General features: G+C 41.6%; 1 long non-coding RNA gene across 1 annotated transcript; it reads left to right on the forward strand.

Moving 5' to 3' along the window:
- Positions 1-892: 892 nt before the first annotated feature.
- Positions 893-3397, forward strand: LOC115075239. Its single transcript, XR_003852468.1, has 3 exons — positions 893-2149; positions 2239-2323; positions 3314-3397. It is a non-coding gene; the product is annotated as an uncharacterized LOC115075239 (long non-coding RNA).
- Positions 3398-7521: the final 4124 nt, after the last annotated feature.

Consider the following 7521-nt stretch of genomic DNA (forward strand, 5'->3'; position numbering starts at 1 on the left):
TCATGCCGGTTTACAATGAACTCAGGTGGAAAATACAGTATAACAATAAAACAATATTTATAACAATGATAGTAACTAGCTAACAATAACAATTAACAATATGTGGGGATGAGGAGGGGAGGGGGACAAGGGCAGAAAGAAAGCTGAGAGGTAAGGAACAAAATTCATAGGAATAGAGGGAAACTATGTACAAATGACGAAATGTACTGGTAACATTAACTTGGGTATGGGTATCAGTAACTTAAGTACAGGTTTCATTAATTTAAGAAGGGACTACAGAGGAATTGAAAGCCAACAGTATTGACTGGGCGACGGTATTCACTTGAAAAAAAGGTTATTTGGGGGGGACTGAAGGTGTAAAGGGGGAGAGGGGTAGATAGGAGGGACGGGGGCGGCCGGGGGGCAAAGGATTGAGGGGTGACTAGGAGGGAAGAGGGGTAGGGGTGAAAACTGACGGAGGGGGGGAGCAGGGGGGAGGAGGATATGTGCAGAATGGTTGAAGCTATATTTGTTGAGATGGTATACTACATGGTGGGATCTGGGTATGGTCTCTTCTGTTGTTGGCTCCTTGCTGGAGGTGGTGGGTGCCTACTTTGCCTACACTCAGACTGAATAACATAGTGTTAAGGATATGTTGCTGGCATATAATATGTGGCTTGTCTGTATTTTGTGGAAATGTTACATGTGTGTGTGTGTGTGTGAGAGAGAGAATGGGTGCAGTGGAAGACAATTATGTAATTCATACTGAAATGTCAAAAAACTACTTTTTTTCCATTTTTCCTTTTGGCTCCCCCCCCCCCCCCCCCCCCCCAATGCATTTAAATACACATATTAATTCTAAAAATAATTTTAACACAATGCAATAATATAGCCCAGAAAGAAACAATATGTAGCAAGACTTTGCACTCTTACCAAGCATTTTCTTTCTTTCATCTGCTGGGAGACTTTTAACATTTTTGGATCCTCCCCATATGTTGGCCATGTCCCCTACTTTTAGGATTGGTCAGTGCTCCCCTATATAATCTGGGGTTGAGCATGCTCAGTTTGTGCTTCGCTGAAGCTTTGGTTTGAGATGTTTAGTGTGGTTTTGTTTGGAGCAGGCCTGGATTTGCCAATAGGCATACTAGGTCTGTGCCTAGGGCAGCAAAACATTTGTGGGGCAGCAGGCAATTTGAAGATTTACTACTTAACCATCTATGCTTAATCTCACTCAGCAGAGAACAGTCTTCTGCTTCCTGCTCCAGCCCCTCCCCTCCCAGTGCAGAGAACAAGAGGGGAGGGGTGAGGCTGGAAAGGGCAGAGCAAAGAAAAACTGCTCTACTCTATGCCAGGCCTTTCCCTCACCTCCTATCCTGTGCAGGGAACATGAGGAGAGGGATGACACCAGAACATACAGGGAGCAAAGAAAAGCCACTCTGCTCCCTAATCCAGTTATTCAGAAACTTAAGGGTAGAAGGTGAGCCTTGAGCAAAGAAGGTTATGCCTTAGACCTTCTGCTTTTGTCAGTTGTCCGGGAGATTTCGGGGGTGGGGGGGAGGCAGCACAAACAGTGCCTAGGGACAGCACAATCCTAAATCCGTCACTGGTTTGGAGAGTCTTGTTGTTGGTGATCCAGATAGCCCCATGGCTTATAAAAGGGGATATCAGGAACAAATCCTATTTTTGTGCCTTCATGGACCACAAGGGGTTTTCCCTGTGTGAAGAGAAGAGATTTTTGTCCTATAGAGAATGGGCCCGTTAGGGACCTGATCAGCCTTGAAAGGAAGTCCCCCTTCCCGGAAGCAGCAGGATTGAGACTGCTTGTCTAAATGTGGATGAGTGGTGATTTAACCACATGACCTGTTCTCCTCGCGGTCTTTTTCCTATTTTATGCCAACCTTTCAGTAATTTGCCCTTTGGACACCGCGGATAAACTAGTTGCAACATTCACCCGTAAGCCTGCCTTCTTCACGGACTCAGCCACCTTAAAATTTGGTGAACATGGTGTCCATCTTTTGTTATCTTTCAGCTACAATATTGGAGACCTCCCGGTCCGGTTAAAGTTGCCTTACTATATTTTCTTCCCACGATGGTCCCAGCGATGGCACTCTTCAGGTTGTGCAGAATAATTTATACATGAGAAAGTCCCTGTGGACTTCAAATTTCTAAGGTATTCTTTTAGAATCTTTGGTCCAGTTCTTTTTGAGCCTTGTTATACCCGTGTCACCTCTGAGATTTTGTTTTGTCACATTGTTTCAGATTTCTTCAACGCTTTGGTGTTATAGTCACTGCCGTGTTCTTATCTTCCTGATTTCCCGTTTTGAGCTGCATATCTACCTTTAAGGTACTGCACACCCGGTCCCTTAGGTTACTGTTGTGTTACCTTTGACTGTCCCAACAAAGTGGCCAATTAACTTACCTGTCCCATGCTATTATCTCCCTTTTTCAGTAATCAGCAGACAACTGACTGCATTTTTAACGTACAAGTAAGTTTCTAGTTTTTCTTATATGACGTTTTTCCTGTGCATACATTTCTTTTAAATTTGGTTTCCCCTTTCCCTCCCCTCCTCCCCCTTCCCCCCTCCTTTTACAATCTCAATTTCATTATTATTATGATTTTTATTATTTTCATTTTTAATTCCACCTGTTAATATTTTTGCCAGTTTGTCAACTGCCTCTACCTGCTTTGTTGTTCCACAAATCTTCATCTGATTAGTTTCTGTGTTCTGGTTCCTCCTCCCTTAATTGATACCTTTTTTGTACCTTTGTGTCCGCCAAATTGCACAATAACTGTATGACTATACCAATATGCTAGAACTCCGGCGCTGTCGCAAACAGCAGCAGGCATTTGATAACTGTGTTCTAGACAAGTTGGGATGGGTGAGACCTGACCTTGGAGAGCTGTCTAAGCAAGAATCTGAGATCTAAACGAACAAAAGGAATTCCCCCAGATGCAGTGTATGAAATGCAGACCCATGTCGGGGAGTTTTGTTTTGCTGGGAAATCAGATACGTTTTATTTGCATATAAAAAATGAGCATATGAAAAGTGAAAAAAAAGAGAAAAGTCTATACATCCAGCCATTAATCATGCCATTTGCACATAACTTGTAATTTGACTTGTATATCGTTTAACCATTTTATTCTTTCCTATTTCTTCCTCTCCACCAAGTTTTGCTACCCTTGTTAATTGTAACTGTACCTTCGGTCACCTCAGTTCTAGTTTGATGTATTTAATGCACTCCCGTTTCATGTAAACCAGCAAGATATGTTCTCATGATTGCCGGTATATAAAAACCTTAAATAAATAAATAAATGATGTTTCTTTGATTATAGATTCTGAAAATTCTGGTCCTCCTGACGCAGCCTGACACGAAACACAGCCGTGTCGGGGTCTTTCAATTATATACATCTGTCTACTGTGGTATTTAACATTGTGCACAATCGATGTGTGCACAAGCATAATAAAAAATTGTTTTGTTTGTTAAACTGTTATTGCTCAGTATAATTATTTGCCGCACATTTATTTGTTGCTGTTTACCTAAATGTGTGTGCTTTCTACTCCGCTCTCTCTTTGTGCTCTTCCTACTACACCAGTAGAGAGGAGGTACAATGAGGCACTAACATCCACTCAGTCATTGAATGCACCTTTGACATACTAAAAATCATTTTCGCTGTTTGGACAAAATGGGAGGTGGCTTACAGTATGATCCTCACTCAATTGCTGCATATTTCACAATGTAGCTATCCAGAATGGCATCCCAGCTGAGATGAACCAGGATCTAGAGTAGGATCCTGTGTGTCTCCCCACATGTCCTTGGGAAACCACATGGAAGCCAGGTTCATTACAGAATCACAGAGCACTACTTTTCCTTTAAGTACTAGTCATGGTCTTAAAACCTTGAAGTGATCACTACTGAATGGGTGTTCCATTGCGGATCCCCATCTCTTAGTCCTTGCTTATTTTGGGTTTTGCAAGAGTCCTGGCCTTCTGTATATTTATTGACAAGGTAAACCTCAGGGATAATTAAAGGAAGTGAGAGGAGGCAGACTTGGCAAGAATAACAAAGAGCAAAAGTGTAGGTCCCCTGACACATATATACCTAGGAAGAGCAAAGGCTTAGGCCATCTGACACACCTGGAAAGTCCAAATAAAATGGATGGCTACCCCTCAGCTTTAACACAGAAGCTGATACCCTTCATGGCAATATCTCACACAGATGTCTCAGGATAGACAGCAGGGACAATTATGGCAATAATACCATCCACATTAATGCCTTGCCATACAGTGACGCAGCAGTGCATCCTTTGATAGTTCGTAAGGGACAGGGTGTTTCTTTGATGGTTTCTTATGTGTCACTTTGCAGGCCTTTGGCTTCTGGCATGTGAGAGTGGTGCATTGGGATGTGTCTTCTTCTAACTATCTAGGCCTAGTGGTTTTTATCTGTTCTTAAGAGTGCCCACCCCCATTCCAGCCTTCAGCCAGAAATTCCTCAGTTGGAAAGGGTCATAGCAAGGCATACTCTATTTCTTTCTTATCTTCTCTTCTGAAGGGGCACAGGCTGTAATGTTGTCTTTTTGTTTCTTTCACAGTTCGGATCTGAATGCCTTGAAGTGTGTCAATTCTGAGCAATGGGCTATGATTATAGCCTTGACTGTCCTTCACATTAATTGAGTATAGTCAGATATGTATGAATGCCCTTCAATCCTAAATATCTGCACATACATCCACACACAAAAGGCTTTATAGATATATGTCCATTAGTGCCTTAAGCGGGTGGCAGACAGCATAATTAGAGGAGCCAATGGCTAGATGGCATACATTAGTTACAGGTGTGTCCATGCAAGCTTTTTTTTAATTTTTATGACTAAGTGAACCTTTAGCATTGGAGGTACATTAAAGAAGACAGGTGTGCTGGATGGCACAAAAACTCCAGTTGAGATCCATCTGGAACTTGCTGTCATATACCTGTACATTATAGCCAAAGATTTGTATGTTTGAGCTGGAGATAAGTATTAAGGTGGAATGTATAACTGATGGCAAACTGACTGGATTATATAATTGCTTGACCACAGCTCCATGTTGTTTGTTGAAACTGAGGGATGAGATGCCCCTACCTTAAGCCTTTACTTTATGCGATCCTTGCCACCTGTTGGAAATGTGGACCCTTAGGCTTAGGTGGAGTAGATGCAGCCTGCAGGGAGGAGTCGTGCAGGTCACCACCATCGGTAGGCAGAGCTGGTGGTTGCAGAGGCCCAATGGGAACTTCACCAATACCAGTCCTCGTTCCCCTTGGGTGCCGGGACCAGCTGGACTTAGGCACGGGACTCCGTGGAGGTAAAGATCCACACTGGGTAAATGAAGCCGGCCAGCACAGCAGGAAGAGAAATGGGGCAGACCAAAATCTGGACAGGCGACAAGCAGCAGAGTCTGAACGAGGCAGAGGTCGGAGGCAGGTGGAGGTCAGGCAGCATCAAGGTCTGGTCCAAGGTCAAGGCAGAAGGTCAGTCCAAGAAGATGAACAACAAGGTGGAAGACGATGGCTACAAGAACACAGAGGAGCACTGATGACAAATGAGAGGGAGACTGATCACAGATGAAGAGATCCAGAGATGACCAGGACACCAGAACAGGGTTGGAAATCAGAATCTCAGGAGCCATAGCAAAGACAGATTGCAGGATCAGGGAACAAGAACGCAGGCAAAGCACTACTCCTGGAGGAGTCAACCTATTACCAAGGCACTGGAGGTGCATCTGGAGCAGCTTTATATAAGAACATAAGATGAATACATAAGATATGCCATACTGGGTCAGACCAAGGGTCCATTATATCCAGCATCCTGTTTCCAACAGTGGCCTATCCAAGTCATAAGTACCCGGCAAGTACCCAAACATTAGATAAATCACAAGCTACTATTGCTTATTAATTACCGTAATAGCAGTTTATGGATTTTTCCCTCTAGGAGCTTATCCAAACCTTTTTTAAACCCAGTTACATTACATCTTTTGGCAATATATTCCAGAGCTTAACTATGTGCTGAGTGAAAAAGAATTTTCTTCAATTTGTTTTAAATGAGCTACTTGCTAACTTCATGGAGTGCCCCCTGGTCCTTCTATTATCTGAGAGAGTAAATAGCCAATTTACATTAACTTATTCAATTCCTTTAATGATTTTGTAGACTTCTATCATATCCCCTCTGTCATCTCTTCTCCAAACTGAACAGCCCTAACTTCTTTAGCCTTTCTTCATAGGGCAGCCATTCCATGTCCATTATCATTTTGGTCGCCCTTCTCTGCACTTTCTCCAGTGCAGCTGTATCCTTTTTGAGATGTTGTAACCAGAATTGCACACAGTATTCAAGGTGCGGTCCCACCATAGAGCAATACAGAGACATTATGACATCCTCCGTTTTATTTGCCATTCCCTTCCTAATAATTCCTAACATTCCGTTTGCTTTTTTGATCACCACAGCACACTGAACCAACAATTTCAATGTTATCCACTATGACACCTAGATCTCTTTCCTGGGTGGTAACTCCTAAGACAAAATCTAACATTGTGTAACTACAGCAAAGGTTAGTTTTCCCTATATGCATCACTTTGCACTTGTCCATGTTAAATTTCACCTGCCATTTGGAAGATTGTGAGGTGAGGTGTACGGAACATCACAGTACTCCTTGGTGAAGATTTGACGTCATTTGGAGTGAGGAAAATTTTAAAAAGATGAAATTTCTACTATGTTTTCTCACCCTAGCTTGATGGACTCTATAACAGGGTACCATCAAGCTAGGGTGAGATAACATAAGAAAATGTTGCAAATGATCTTAAATAAAATATATTATAAAATGTAACATTTTATAATTTGAATAACAAGTTGTCTAGCTATGTATGTTGTTTTCTAAACGGATGCATTACAAAATTATTTGTATATACATACACATATATATATATATATATATATATATATATATATATATATATATATATATACCATTAATATGTGTGTGTCTGAGTGTGTGTTTATGTATGTATGTGTGCAAAAGCCATATATTTAATCAACCTGTCACATTTAACAGGATTTTGTATTGGTTACAAGGCAATAGTTTATATAGCAGACAATAGTCAATGTCAATTTTTTTCTTATGTTTTCAGATTGTTTCATGAAGCAAATACAGACATTTTTGGTTTACAATGGAAAAATATTGACCATTTTGAGAGACAGTCTGTTGCAACATTCAAGAATGATTCCAGGAGAGAAATCAAATATTCATGGTCAATATTTTTCAACTCTTAGCCTCATTGTTAGACCATATTTACTAGAAAGACAGAGAGAAAGAGAAATAGAGTTATATGATTCTATAAAATTATTATTCAACCTCTTCACCTCGCTTACCTCCTTTTGCATCATTTCCTACCTTTCTGATTGTTCCCACCCTCCCCCCAACCCCAGAGAATTCCTGCCCATTCCAAGACACTGGCCCTTTAAGAAGCCAGTCTGAGGGCTCAGGTAGGCAGAGCCTGTTTGCAGTCCTTGCTCCTATG

The sequence above is a fragment of the Rhinatrema bivittatum genome, chromosome 13, assembly GCF_901001135.1.
Source record: "Rhinatrema bivittatum chromosome 13, aRhiBiv1.1, whole genome shotgun sequence".
Classification (NCBI taxonomy): domain Eukaryota; kingdom Metazoa; phylum Chordata; class Amphibia; order Gymnophiona; family Rhinatrematidae; genus Rhinatrema; species Rhinatrema bivittatum.